Source organism: Saimiri boliviensis, chromosome 5 (assembly GCF_048565385.1).
Source record: "Saimiri boliviensis isolate mSaiBol1 chromosome 5, mSaiBol1.pri, whole genome shotgun sequence".
In the NCBI taxonomy this organism is placed as follows: Eukaryota; Metazoa; Chordata; class Mammalia; order Primates; family Cebidae; genus Saimiri; species Saimiri boliviensis.
The window spans coordinates 19,627,034-19,642,698 of record NC_133453.1 but is presented as its reverse complement, the minus strand read 5'-3'; the positions used below and the strand labels follow the sequence as shown (position 1 = coordinate 19,642,698).

General features: G+C 37.3%; 1 pseudogene; it reads left to right on the top strand.

Moving 5' to 3' along the window:
* Positions 1–5,985: 5,985 nt before the first annotated feature.
* Positions 5,986–12,914, top strand: LOC101052759 (large ribosomal subunit protein uL14 pseudogene; annotated as a pseudogene).
* The last annotated feature ends 2,751 nt before the right edge of the window (positions 12,915–15,665 follow it).

Here is a 15,665-nt window from a genome sequence, read left to right as displayed (position 1 = left end):
AACCATTTGTTTTTCTTCATAGTTAACTCTGCATCACAGATTTTTCTTTTGCAGGAGTTAAAAATAAGACATTATAGAGAATGATATTTCCACACCACTGATTATTTAAGTTTGTGGCTCTCTATAAATGTAGCTTTTTAAGAAAGAACACTCTTAGCCATCTCTGGCTGAATTGGAAGTTATGTTGTCCCAGTTTAGTATAAATTTGCCTGCGATATAAAATATTTGTACATTATAAATATTACAGGATTTATCTCCAGAAATGTAATGCTTCTCTTTGACATTCAGGATTAACATGTATGGAACTACCCTTTACATCTCTATCACCTTTCTCTCTTGCAGCTCTGAATTAAAACAAATTGGAACTGAAACATACACAGGTGATTATGAGAGAGATTCCAACATACATTAAGAGTAAGGTCCCATGGCTGCAACTTCAACCTGCCTACTTATATTACATTAGACACCTATCAGAGGTAATTGAACATCAGCAGGAAATTAATCAAGTCTGTACCATTAAATGGTCAGTTTGTTGCAGCTCAGGAAAGCTGGGCCCCATTTCCTCTGTGTCTCATGTTCTCATCTGAAACTTGCATAGTTTTCATTCAAATTGTTGCAATTTAAAATACTTTGATAAATGCTTGGTTGTGTCCATATTATTTAGCAGGTCATCCTGGTTAGGATACTGAGTGAAATAAATTTGCACTGCAGAAATCACTGCACAGATAGAAATCACAGTGAACTGCACAAGTAGTGAGAATATTCAGGGTGCTTTGGGTCTTCTTACCTCTAGCTTTCTTTAGCAATACACTTCTTTTGGCATTTTACAATATGTGTGTGTATGTGTTATAGATAGCCATCTATTCATAAACTAGGGTACTTGTTTTAAAAACCTGACTTAGATTAAGAATAAGATTAGCCAGCTTTGAAGCTTTTATATAAATATACTTCACGTGGTTAACAATCACCGTGGGTTAGCTCTGAGTCTGGAAGAGACTGTGATTTAGACCCTTCCTATTGCTGTATTCTGCCTTAATCTGCTCAGTTCTTCCCTTTCTCCATGTCCACCTACACACTACCGTCCATTTCCTTGCAACCTTTTTGCTGTCAGTCAAGTGACAGCCTTGGATAGAATCTTTGTGTGCTAAGACCTCCTGAGGCCCAGCACCGCACACATTTAGATGGAAAAAGAGGGGGATGGCAGAAACACAACGGATTCTTCCAAAGCTGGGGGTGGGAGACTATCAGTGGGAGGGTTTTGGTGCACAGCCCCTTCAGAAACTGCTTTCTCAAACACACACAAAAATGCAAACACATATACCAAACCCCCACATCGGCAGCCTAGCACCAATGTAATGTAAAATCATCCTGGAAGTCAAGCATTCCAAGACTTGTTGAGGCAAAGAATAAAACTCCCTTGCTGTACGTTAACAGGGGTTGGAGCCCAAGAATAAGCCTAGTTTCCTTCCTAATGTAAGTGATCAGATGTGTCTAGTTTTCTTTTTCTTGGATTGACTGACTCTTAGCTGACCTGTAAGTACTAACATCTCTTCCTAAAATTACTTGGGAACATTTGTTTTTGCTAATTGGAGAGAAGCTGGAGGAATGTTCTGTTTATTACTTTGTACAGATTTCACCCTGTGTAATTTAATGTCTTAATATTGGAGGGAGGTTGCATCTTATAATACGGAGCCACACTTTTAAGACCTTTCTATTCATAATGGTTCATTACTTCCCTGAAAAGTCAGATAGGTCATTAATACAAATTAGGTTTTGATCTCCAGAAAAAGATCCTGAATTGGGACATAGGCCTTATTCTAATTACTTCGTACTTAGTTGGTGCCATCTGCATTCTGATTATACAGTCTCTTAAATTTGACTTCATATTCCTGATCAGCTAAAGTCACAAAATGTTCCAAGTTCTCACTAAAACCACAAACAACCTGATATTCTCTAAAAATAAAGAGATTAATTTTCATCTTTTCACTAGAAATAGTCTATTTGCTTCTGTCTCAATCAAGGGACATATATTTAATATGTTTTAAGATAATAATGTACTAAAGTGAACTTTTTACATTAGCCATACTAAAGTTTTACTTTTCTTGTGTTTTTATTTCTGTGTTTCCATTATTAGAGGTAAAAAGATATCACAGTAAAAATTGCGAATGATATAAATTTAAATATTATGGTTTATCTACCTATATAAATTGTCTGTTTTGCATCTGTCTCTTGCAACAGTTGAGTTTCTAATCTAGCAAAGCAAAAGGCAAGCCACAGTAGTTATTCAGGGGCAAGAGTATAACCAATATACCTGAGCAAATAACTTTATAACCCTGGAGCTTAGTTGGGATGTTAACACAGATGCTTGGCAAATCCATGGGGAATGTTTGGCAAATGTTTGATTCGCCAATGCCTTAAACTTGTTAAGTATAAAGCTAATAATTACCAAGAAAATAATTTCGTGATTTCTTTTCTCTGAACACGGCTAAATCTCTAAAAACAGTGCTTCTTTTTAGTACTTAGTATAAAAATAGAAAAAGTCTAAGAAATGCAAAGAAGGCTGGGAAATTATGTGCACACACACACACGACTGAAGTGTTGCAAAGATAGTAAAGCTTTTAATGTTTAAAATTAAAGCCATATTATTGATTATTCTCAGTTTACATAGATTCTTCTTCAAAGATAATTTACCTATTTATAATTCTGCAATATGTTTTGCTGTTTGTATTCTGATAAAACACATGCATAATTTAAATCTCATATCATTTAGAGTTCAACTTTTTTGATGGTTGATTAATTTTCCAAATGATGAAATTGTTGAGAATAAATGAAATAGTACTCAGAATTAATATTTTAAAGCTCTAGAAACTCCCAATAAATTATACTTGGTTATGGATAGATACAAGCTTTTAGTAAGTTGTCTTCTTTAGTAAGATAATGCCAAGAGTAATATTGGTTTTTAGAATTCAATTTGGGTTGGTTTGGTGTATTTCAATACAAAGTGTACCCGGAGATTATCTGTACAAATATCACACACGTGCACACATGGGCACAAACTCAAACCCAGAAATACTCTTCGTAAGCCACAGAGGTTCATTATTTCCAAAGAATATTCCTGCTAAGTAATACTTATTAGCTTCTAACTCAGAATAAAAGCAATTTATATGAAGGAGGGGGAAGGATGTTGGTTATTAAAGAAAAAATAGACTTCTTAAAAGTCAGCACCTGTATAAAATTGCCTCTTTAAGCCTCAAGAGAAATTATTGATTTTCTTTTTAAAACTCATATTATTACATTTCTCTTTGATTCTTTATTTACTGTGGAATACATGTATTTTTTTCTATATATGTTCTGTGTATTTCATTTGGGAAATAATAACCATAAAAATAAGTTTCAGAATGTATATGGTATAGAGGGATATTTCCCTATACATGTTTTCATAAATGATTTGGCTGTAACTAATCCATTAAATAAAATTAAAGTAGCTGATGGTGAAAAATTTCCTAAAACTTTGGGAGGTTTACTTCTTTTCTGTGCTCATATAGAATTTGCATTGACTTTCTTCATGGGGCCCATTCATTATAGCCATTGAATAAACAAATGTAAATTTTCATAGAGTTACTTGCTTGCTGCCACATGAAAATGAATGGCCTTGTGTTATATCATATTGGACAAATATACCCACTTCTGTAAATAGAGTATCTCATTACATTTCCCATTGTCTCTGCAGTCACCTTTTGATTTCAGGAGCTTAAGGACTGTCTTCCAAAGCTGCAGACCTTTGCCGCTTCTTGGAGCTGATTATTTGCCCCCAACAAAGAGAGGGAAGGCATTAAAACCCCAAACAAATACAAATAGCTTAGCTGATTGTTAGCAACTGTGCTTGAAAGTCTGATGGTTTTAAACAGCCAATTGGTGGTTAAAAGGAGGTTCAGAGAAGCTAGCACTTTCCCATTTTTACCTTTTTCTCATTTTTTCCAGCAATCGAAGATAATTTAGAATTGGCTGACCTTTAAAAATATTGTCAGAATTAAGCATTACCTAACAATTGATTTCTTCTAGGATGTGGCATAGAAGACTCACATACAGATGTAATATTAGCGGTTGTGACCATTTGAGAGCAGCCTTGATTGCCCATAGCATGTGATTTGTAACTATATTGAGACTCACATTTGACTTACGTTTTTTAAGGCCAAAATAGGAGAGGGAGTCATTTGGAAGGCCCCCGGTGACCATTTGAATTTAGCTCATCTCAGCTCTCATGGACTCTGCCTCTCACATCCCACACAGTAATTCTCTTTACTTTTATTACATCCTAGGAGGAAAATGTATGTTTACATGAGAGCTTCAGTTTCTTCATCTGTAAAATGGGGCTAACAATAGTGACTACCTCAGGATTGTTATAAGAGCGAAGTGAGACACTCTATATAAAGCCATAAACAGAGTGCTTGACACAAAGTAATTGTTTGCTGTTCATATTTTTGCACCTTAATTTGTGGTTCAATAGGTGAAGTCAAGGGCAATTTCAATAATCGCTTTTCAAAACTTGAACTATACATTTTTATTATTTAATATAATTGAAAGATTTTAAAAAAGAGTCTCAAGTACTTTTCTACCAAAGAATACTATTTCCATTTGTCATTAGTCTTTTTTCTTTGTTCTTTTATTATAAATTGACAATTTGTAATAATTGTATATATTTATGGGGTACAAAATGGTGTTATGACTTATGAATACAATGTGGACTCATTAAGTTAGGTTAATTAACATATCTATCACCTCAACTACTTACCATTTTTTGGGATGAGAACTTTTGAAATTTACTCTGGTAGTAATTTTGAAATATACAATACATTATTATTAACTCTATTAGTCATGCCATGCAATTGACTAAAAAGGAAAACACCACGTATTTTTCCTGAGATTTTGTGTCCTTTGTCACACATTTTTATTTTTTATTTTTTTATACAAAGTCTTGCTCTGTTGCCCAGGCTGGAGTGCAGTGGCATGATCTTGGCTCACTGCCACCTCCAACTCCCAGGTTCAAGTGATTCCCCTGCCTGAATCTCTGGAGTAGCTGGGATTACAGTCATGTACCACATGCGCTGCTGAATTTTGTATTTTTAGTAGAGATGGAGTTTTGCCATGTTGACCAGGGTGGTCTCAAACTGCTGGCCTCAAGTGATCCACCTGCCTTGGCCTCCCAAAATGCTGGGATTGTAGGCGTGATCCACTGTGCCTGGCCTCAACGTTTTCTTATTCTGCCCGCCCCAGACTCTAAAATCATGATGATATTCTTCGCTTCTGTGACTTTGTTTTAGATTCCACACACAAGTAAAAATATTCAGTATTTGTCTTTCTGTGCCTGGCTTATTTCACTTAGCATAACGTTCTCCAATTCTATTTGCATTGTTGCAAATGACAGAATTTCCTTCTTTTTAAGGGGTGAATAGTATTTCATTGTGAATACATGCCAAATTTTCCCTTTTAAAAAAGTTTACATATGTATATTATACATGATGGAGAAAGAGACTCTGTGTTTGAGTGAGTTTGTGTGCATACATATGCATGAACCTATAGGCAAGGACTGGGGGAGAGAGAAAGAGAGCAGAGAGAGAATGAATGAATGAATTAATTAATGCATGTGTGAATGAATGTGGAAAAGCCGGCTCTACACCAGGAAATAAAAAACGGTCATCTCAGCCTGGTGCAGTGGCTCATGCCTGTAATCCCAGCACTTTGGGAGGCCAAGGCAGGAGGATCACAAGGTCAGGAGTTCAAGACCAGCCTGACCAACATGGTGAAACCCAGCCTCTACTAAAAATACAAAAATTAGCTGGGCATGGTGGTACGCACCTGTAATCCCAGCTATTCAGGAGGCTGAGGCAGGAGACTCGCTTGAACCTGGGAAGGGGAAGCTGTAGTGAGCCAAGATTGGGCCATTGCACTCCAGTTTGGACAACAGAGTGAGACTCCAACTGAGGGATGCCAGACGTGTCCCAGAGCCAATCCGAGGAGCCTCGACAGCTCGGCACCTGTGCCGTACATGCTACATTTTCTGTATCCATTCATCTGTTGATGGACACTTAGGTTGATTCCATAACTTGGCTATTGTGAATAGTGTTGCAGTGAAGACAGGAATGCAGACATACTGATTTCAAACGTTTTGGATAAATACCCAGAAGTGGGATTTCTGGATCACTTGGTAATTCTAATTGTAGTTTATTGAGGAACTTCCATACGGGTTTCTACAATGGCTATACTAATTTATATTCCCACCAACGTTGTAAGAAGGTTCCGTTTTCTCCACATTGTTATTAGTCTTATCAGAGATGGCTGCACTGTTACTCATAGGGAATCGTCTCCTTCCCATGCACTGTATCTTGCAGAGATTAATTTGTTTTTATATTTAGATATTTTATGTTAGATTTCACCTGTTACAGAATGTGTGTGTATGTGTGTGCATGTGTGCAAGCTGTCTCTTTGCTTGGCTGTCCGTGTGAGCCACAGCTTCTTTTCCACATTTGAAATTTACAGTGAAATACAGACATCAGTCAAAATTGCTCTCTTCCAAACAAAGACAATACAATCTTAATTAACAGAAAGTGTGCTGTGCTTAGAATATAATAAAGCAGAATATGGAAATCAAAGAAGTTAGCTCAGGGTACTACAAAAACATGTTAAATAACGAAAGGAATATCACATTAGAAGGCAAGAGCCCTAAATTCTGTATTGTTTGATGTTGGACAAGTAGATGCATCTCTTTAAGTCTTAAGTTCTAATCTAGATCATCTTGATGGTCCCTTTCAACTCTGATAAAATACCATAGTCTTAGTTCTCCTTGGGGAAGAATCAAGGTTCATATTCCATCACTTCAAGGCAATTTTCTACTATTTATAAACAAAATAAAAATTGAACCAGGTGATACACAACTTGATGTTTTTGTATGTAAATCCCTGATTTTCTATAAAAATGCTGTAAGGGGAATAGCTGAATCCTATTTTACATTTTATATAAAAAGTTCTGTTTTCCAAAATTATTTGTTTAAAAACTCAAAGCTATTAAAAAACACAAAATGCTCTGTGTATTTAACTTTTATTATAATGTTAACCTTTATTATGTTTATGAATGCAAGCTATGGATTCATAACTCTCACAGCCAGAGGGTCTTCATAAATAAAACAACCCACTTAGATCTGCATGTTTCAGATAGCAAAGCAATAAGCAAGCCAACAGATGGATGCATTTTTAATTAGTCAATCTATTGCTATTTTTTGGTAAGAAAATTAGCTTGCAGGTTGTAACAAAACCTTTCATTGGATGGAAAAAGAAGTACAATCTCAGAATCACATGTTTTCTAAGAGAATTATATATTTCAGTACCTTGATAACCTATTCATATTTTGTATAGTGATAAATTAAACTAAATGATTGGTGTAAAAACATATCAAGCAGAATAATTTAAGGTTATTGTAAATTTGAGAGATGAATAAAATTGCCATCAGTATCTAGTTTCTTTCATGTTTTAACTGAGTTAAGTAAGCCAGTATGATCCAATTCAATTCAAGGCTGTTTTGAAATATTGTGAGAAAAGAATCTACAATATTATGCTTCACTTTTTAATTTGTATTATACTGACAAATAACTTTTGGAAAATATGCTTTTTGCTTTGGAAAAACTACTATAAAAGTGAGAAGATAATATTTATCAAAAGAAGCCAGATGCAAAACTATGAAAGGCTTTCAGAGATTATATTGGGTAGTTCCCAATATTAAATAAGTATCTTTTTCTAAAAAGAAAAAAAATAGTCTATCAGATTATCTCTTCATATGCACAGAGTAAAGGGAATGGATAAATGAAGTAATTATTTCGATAATCCAGGCACTTAAAACTTTTCTCTGAAATATCCACATGATTGATATGATAATTTTGACTGAATTAGTCAAATTGCTCTTTCACAGTTTGCCTTCTCATTACATGAGTAGATACAATCTAAGTGTGGCTGTAACATTTATAAATGCAGAACACTAAACGCACAGCTTACATTACCTTTCAAGATTCAACCAATTACATACAATCACTAACCTTATGGCAACACAGGTAGTCACAATTTATCATCGTCTTCTTCAAAAGCACACACTTAGGACTTTTCCTCTGGGACTCTGTAGCATTGCCAGAGAAAACACTTCAATGTATGACACTCCCCATTATAACCACACAATTATTGCCAACTACTATGGCATATACATATATGAAGCAGGTAACAGTGCAAACGTTGAGAAAATAATTAAATGATTTTCATGATAATTAGTCCATTTAACAAAATGTCAAAATAGTATATGCTTCTGCAGAAGCTACAAAAACAGCATCAGTCCTAACTTGAAAGTTTAATGGGTTGTTTCTATAACAAATCTGATAACAATTTGCTTAAAATTTTTATTTAATATGACTACATTTTTACATTTTTGTTATGATGAAAATACAGAGTAGAGGGGAGAAACAGTTACACAAAGGCTCCAAATGATCTATTAATATTAGTAAACTCAGGTGTAAGAAACTGAAAATGCCTCCTTGAATCTAGTTTCATTACCTTGATGAACATTATGTATACAAAACTAGAATTGCCTTTTGTCTCCAGAAAATGAAGGAGAAACAGATTTGTTGATCATGGCTAGAGAAAGATGCTTTAATATTAATATTATATGAGAGAAGGCAGAAGACCTACATAACTTAATTTCTCTTCTTTTTCACTGAAATGAAGAAACGGACCGTCAAACTGAGAAGAGACAGGAAGGAAGAAGACTGAAAAAGTAAGCAGTCAATAATCGGATGCTATGTTAGATGCCAGGCTATGGTGTTGACTAAAGCAGAAACAATTTCTCCAGGATGAAAGGAAAAAAAGAAAATAAAGAGCAACCTTAAATGATTATAAATCTCCGAGTACAATCTAACTCTCTCTCAAGAAAAGAAGGCAACTTACATGTGCAATTGTGGAATCACGGTTGATGATCTTTAAAACACTCTGAGATTGAAAGAGATATGAAAACACTGGCCAGTGACAAATGGCATTTTGGTATTTGAAAAGTGAAAAGACTGGACTATAGAGACAAGAAACTGGTAAGATTAATGATTAGCTCTGGGAAAATGTCCTTACAATACTAACAGATTATTAAACAGAAAGCTTGGCAACATGTAGAGAAGGAAGAGGTAATTATTAGACATCAGAATTTTTTTTTTTTTTTTGAGACACAGTCTGGTTCTGTCACCCAGGCTGGAGTGCAGTAGCACAATCTTAGCTCACTGCAACTTCCGTTCTCTCTGGTTCAAGAGATTCTCCTGCCTCAGGCTCCTGAGCAGTTGGGATTACAAGCACATGCCACCAAGCCAGGAAAATTTTTATGTTTTTAGTAGAGATGGGGTTTCACCATGTTGGCCAGGCCAGTCTCGAACTCCTGACCTCAAGTGATCTGCCCATCTCGGCCTCCCAAAGTGCTGGGATTACAGGCGTGACCCACTGCGCCCCTACCAGGCATCAGAATTGTTATCCTAAATTCAACTCATACCTTGGTACAAAAAAAATTTCTGGCACATAGTAGGTCAATAAATAGTTGTTAACTGCTATTATTTTCTGGTGGAATAATTTGATCAGATAACTTTGTCATCTATCTTGATTTTAGAAAGAGAGTTGTCAAAGTCTTTCATATCTTAATGGGCAAGATGGTTCTGTCTAGTTCAACACACTTATTAGGGACTAAGAGGACATCAAAAGCAAGTTTATCATATGTTTTGTACACAACTAAGAATAGCTAATTCACTAAGAACCAGACTTAACATTCTCTTCATGCATTAGAAGAGTAGAATAAATCATTGCCCCAAAGCAAAATTTTACTGAGATAAACATAAAGTCCTGGGTTTATATTTTTAGAAGGTCAGTTATGTAAGTCCACGATACAGAAGTTATGGCTTTATATCAGCTGATGTGAGAAAAGATCTCTTAAGCATAGCGGATGAAAAACTCAATGTGTTTCAACAACAGGATAGAGAAGATGATAAATCGAATGCAGTTTTAGCCTCACTAACCCAAACTCTAGTGTCCAGATGGAAAGAGGGGGTGGTCCACTGCAGCACCACAACTGTGTCTGGGGCTCCACTTCCTGAGTCCACATCTTTACAGGGACATTGACAAATGACAAAAATCTGGGGGAGGGCAACAAGAATGGTTGAGCCTCGAGGCCCTGTCTTAGGAGAAACTTTAGAGGGGCCTGGCTAATGTTCAACAGAGAGAAGCAAAGCTTGCAGACCATGACGGCAGTCCCCAAGGGAAGGGAGAGTCCACATCTGGAAGAGGAGCACCCTCACTCAATTTTGTTCCAAGGGCAGAACTAAAAGCAGCAGGCAGCTTTTTTAAAAAAAATTATTTTTTTTATGTATTTATTGTTTGAGGAGGGTCTCACTCTGTTGTCCAACCTGGTCTTGAACTAAAAGCAGCAGGTAGTTTTTTTTTAAAATTATTTGTTTATATATTTATTTTTTGAGACAGGGTTTTACTCTGTTGTCCAAGCTGGTCTTGAAGTGATCCTCCTGCTTCTGGGATTTCTGAGACTATAGGCATGAGCCACCACACCCAGCCAGCAGGTAACTTTATAAAAACAGCAGATTTCTTGTCAATGTAAGGAAAAACTGTCTTAGAATTCGAGTTTTTCTGTATCTGCTGTTCTGTTAAGTAGTGGCCCCCAAGTCTGGTTAACCATCTATCAGCACCGTTGTATGAAAGAATTACTGTGTTGATAGGAAAATTGAATTTTGTAACCTCTAAGAGTCTTTATGAAACGATGGCTGAAAACAAGCAAATTGCGAGGCAATCCGAAAAGAATGAGCTGTGGAAACTCTGCAGAGGATGACAGCTATTGAAAATGTCTATGTGGATTAAGAAGGGAGTACTGATCAGAGGAGAGATTCGGAAGAGGAATTCATTATCTAGGACAGTGCTGCCTATAAAAATATAAAGTGTAACATATAGGTAAGCCACATCTGTAAGCTTAAACATTTTCGTATAAAAAGAACTAGGAGAAATTAATAATATATTTTATTTTACCCTATATATCTGAAATATTTCCCCTTTAATATAGACTTGAAATTAAGTTATTAATGAGATATTTTACATTTTTAATATTAAGTCTTTGAGGACCTTCGTTTTTACTACTCTTACAGGATATCTGAATTCACGCTAATCCTATTTTGAGTGCTCAGTAACCACATGTGGTAAGTGGCTACCATTTTGGACAGCAAAGATGAGGAAAAAAAAGTCTCCAAGCATGGCTAGCTAAAATAAAAGGGTTTATTAGCAAAATCAAGGCTGAACTGTACAGGTTAGCAAGAAATTCTGGAGACATGGCCAAAATAAAGAGGGTAACTGTGGAATGTTTTCATTTTGGCAGCCTCAAGAGTGATAAGAGCCAGGAATACAGGTGGAGTTTGACCAAACCGAGCAGAGAATCCAATTGAGGCTGAACTGCACCTGCCCCACTCCTGGTTGCTCTGGCAACCAGACTCCCTCCCCATGCTAATGACATTATAATGAGAACATCCACATGCAAATGAATTAAGCAGTAATTACAGGCAGATCCTCACTTGTTCTACTAGCTCAGCTGAAGAGGGTGGTTTAGAGAGGAGTTGGGGAGAGTTTGATACTGCACAGGGGAGATTGGGAAAGGAAAGAATTTGAGTTACAAAATAAAATGGTTATCTGGAACATATATAACAGGCAATAAAGTCATGTGGTTACAGAGTCACATTGGTACATCCATGGCTTTTCTTGCTCTTACCATTACTCAGGGGAGAGAAACCGCCCGGGGGAAAGGGGGAAAGAACAGAGGGACGAGAGCAACTCTAGAGGAAAGGCAGGGGTTTTTGGAGAAATGCCCTCTTCCGTTCCCTCATTTCAAAAGAAATTACTTATGGTTTGCTCTACCTTCCAGCTTATCCATGGGGAGCTACAGTGAAAAACATCAAAACTCTGGGAAAAGATAAAAAGCAGAAAGAAAGCTTGTCTTTTATTCTTGGTTCTAATTTTTTCTTAATTGCTTTTTGTCATTTTCCCCAAGTTGATCAGAGCCACATTGTAATTAATGATGAACACATTGAATACTGAACTTCAGAAACTTGATAACTCTGGCCACATGGAGGCCTTTATCGATGTGGGAATAGGGTGTATACTGAGGTTTTGCATCTTGAAGGAATTTTTAGGGTTCTAGAATCATCCTGGGTCTCTTATTAAATGTGTGTGTGTGTGTGTGTGTGTGTGTGTGTGTGTGTGTGTGTGTTATTTTACATAAAGAAAAAATGGTTAATGATGTGATCAGAAAATATTCAGATAAAACAATTAGACATGCCTTGGGGGAAACATCACTTTGGCTAGCAAATCAATAGAAATGATAACATTATTCACACTATACATCAATATAATCAATATATAGCCTTTACTTCTGGCATTCAAATAGTTGAAGCGAGGACATGGTGGGTCCTCCAGTGCAAAATTTCAGATTTCCCTGGGTCTTCCAGTAGGAGTTGTGATCAACTGTGCTGGCAACACAGGAGCCAAAAACCTGAATATCGTCTCTGTGAAGGGGATCAAGGGACAGCTGAATAGACCTCTTGCTGCTAGTGTGGGTGACATGGTGATGGCCACAGTCAAGGCAAATCAGAGCTGAGAAAAAAGGTACATCCACAACGGTTATTTGAACAAAAGTCATAACAGAGAAAAGATGGCATGTTTCTTTATTCTGAAGATAATGCAGCGGTCACAGTAAACAATAAAGGTGAGATGAAAAGTTCTGCCATTACAGGACCAGTAGTAGCAAAGAAGTGTGTAGACTTGTGGTGCTGGATTGTATCCAATGCTAGCAGCATTGCATGATTCTCCGGTGTATTTGTAAAAAAACAAAAACAAAAATAAACTTTAAGACCATTAAAAAGTATTTGTTCCCAAAACAAACCAACAAAAAATATATGACCTTTAAATGTGCATTCGTAAAAGAAATGATAATAGCCGAATTACCTAGTGCTTACTAAAGGCCAGAGACTATTATAAGTTACACAGCAACCCTGTGAGATAAGTGTCATTGTCAGCCCATTTTGCAGATAGGGAAACAAGGCAACTTGTCCAAGTTCCTAAGTGGCAGATCCAAGAACTGAATCCAGTTAGACTGGCTCCAGAATTCACAGATGTGTAGCATAAGATATCAAGGACAGATCCTTCAAAAAGATAAACCAATCTTTGTTAATGGTTCACTAATAAACTATTATGTTATTTAGTAGAACTAGATACATACTAGAACTACCAATACGGTATTGTAAAATTCGTTATTATGACTATTAAATTTAGAACAAAAAATGGAAAAAGTAGACCAGTTTGCCTGGAATGGAAAGTTCACTTAGGACATAAGAGGAAGGTGTTGATAAGGACACACTGTCTGGGAATTCTAAATAAGAGGGGCTCTAGAAGGATGCCACTGAAAGTTTTTGATGTGAGGAAAACAGTATTTGAGGACATGTAATTTAACAGCAGAGCGCAAATACAGGAGAGAAAAAAGATGAGCTATTGGGATCAGTTATATTTTTACCCAAGTGCATGCATTTAACAATGGTAGTAGTGGAATGAAAATAATCAATGAACAGAAACTTTCAAGGCAAAAACCTAAATGAAACTCTGGATATTGACTAGGGTGGGAGAATTGGGGAAATGGAAAATAACAATTTAGAATTAAATCTCCAGTTTTCTGCCAAAGTGATGAGGAGACAGATGAAGGGAAGTTTCTTTTTTCTTTTCTTCTTTCTTTCTTTTTTTTTTTTTTTTTTTTTTAATACAGAGTTTTGCTCTGTTGCCCAGGCTGGAGTGCAGTGGTGCGATTCACAACCTCCACCTCCCGGGTTACAGCGATTCTCCTGCCTCAGTCTCTCGAGTAGCTGGGATTACAGGCAAGTACCACCATGTCCAGATAATTTTTGTATTTTTTTTTAGTAGAGACGGGCTTTCACCATGTTGGCCAGGGTGGTCTTGAACTCCTGACCTCATAATTTACCTGCCTCAGCCTCTCCAAAGTGCTGGGATTACAGGTGTAAACCACTGTGCCTGGCCTATTCTTTTCTTTCTTTCTCTTTCTCTCTCTCTCTCTTTCTTTCTTTTCTTTTTCTTTCTTTCTCTCTCTCTCCCTTCCTTCCTCCCTTTCTCCCTCTCTTTCTTTCTTTCTTTTTCTCTTTCTTTTTTTCTTTCTCTTTCTTTTTTCCTGAGATGGAGTCTCCTTCTGTCACCCAGGCTGAAGTGGTACAGTGGCACAATCTCAGCTCATTACAATTTCTCCCTTGGGTTTAAGCTGTTCTCCTGTCTCAGCCTCTCGAGTAGCTAGGATTCTATGCACGTGCGACCATATCTGGTTAATTTTTTGTATTTTTAGTAGAGAGGGGGTTTCACCATGTTGGCCAGGCTGGTCTCGAACTCCTAACCTCAAGTGATCCACCTGCCTCAGCCTCCCAAAGGGCTGGGATTACAGACGTGAGCCACCACATCCGGCCAATATAAGGGAAAGTTTCAGTGGCCAAAGAATTCAGACATGATTTCAGCCTAGACACTTATGATACTTGGGGCCAGATTATTCTTTGTTGTGGGCACATCCCTGTGCATTGCAGGGTGCTTAGCAACACTCTTGGCTTCTACTCACTAGGTGCCAGTAGCACCCTTTTTCAGTGGGACAGTGTCTCCAAACATCGCCACATGTGGGCTATGGAGGAAAAACAGTAAAACTGAGATTGAGAAACACTGGTTTAGAGAACCAGAATGTGAATTTAGTAGCAAAGGTTGAAGCAGTAGGTGGAACAAGCAGGTGAAAGTATCAGGAGGCCTGGGAAGAGCAAAATTGAAATATCAGAGAGAGAGAGAGAGAGAGAGAGAGAGAGAGAGAGAGAGAGAGAGACCAGAGCTGAATAGGAAGATTTGAAGGTTTGTATTATCTCGAAAATGAGCAATAGTGAGTAAGATATCCAAAGTGGGGGTGTAGAACAACAACACAAAGCATAGAACTCTGGAATAAACAAACTCAAAGGAAGAAACACTAGCCAGGAAGGAAACAGAGGCAGTGCCCTGAGTAGAGGAGAAGCCGAGGCTTGGCAATGTGATCAGTCTCAAAAGTGAGAACTGTGCAAAGGAGGGGAAACCTGAGGTTCTCCAGGGGTGACATAGGAGCCAGCTGGATAGAAGCTGTTGGTTAGGGCTGGTTGCAGTGGGTCACACCTGTAATCCCAGCACTTTGGGAGGCCGAGGCAGGTGGATCACTTGAGGTCAAGCGTTCAAGAACAGCCTGGCCAACATAGTAAAACCCCAGCTCTACTAAAAAATAGAAAAATTACCTGGGCTGGGTGATACATGCCTGTAATCCCAGCTACCTGAGGGGCTGAGGCATGAGAATCGCTTGAATCAGGGAGGCAAAGGTTGCAGTGAGCCGAGATCACGCCACTGCACTCCAGCCTGGCACCTGGTGACAGAGCAAGACTCTGTTTCAAAAAGAAAGAAAGAAAATGGCAAGGTCAATTAAACAGGAAGAATTTGCCTTTTTAAGATACAGAATGACATGGGGAGTTTTATGACAAGTAGGCAGGGAGAAGTCTTTGAGGG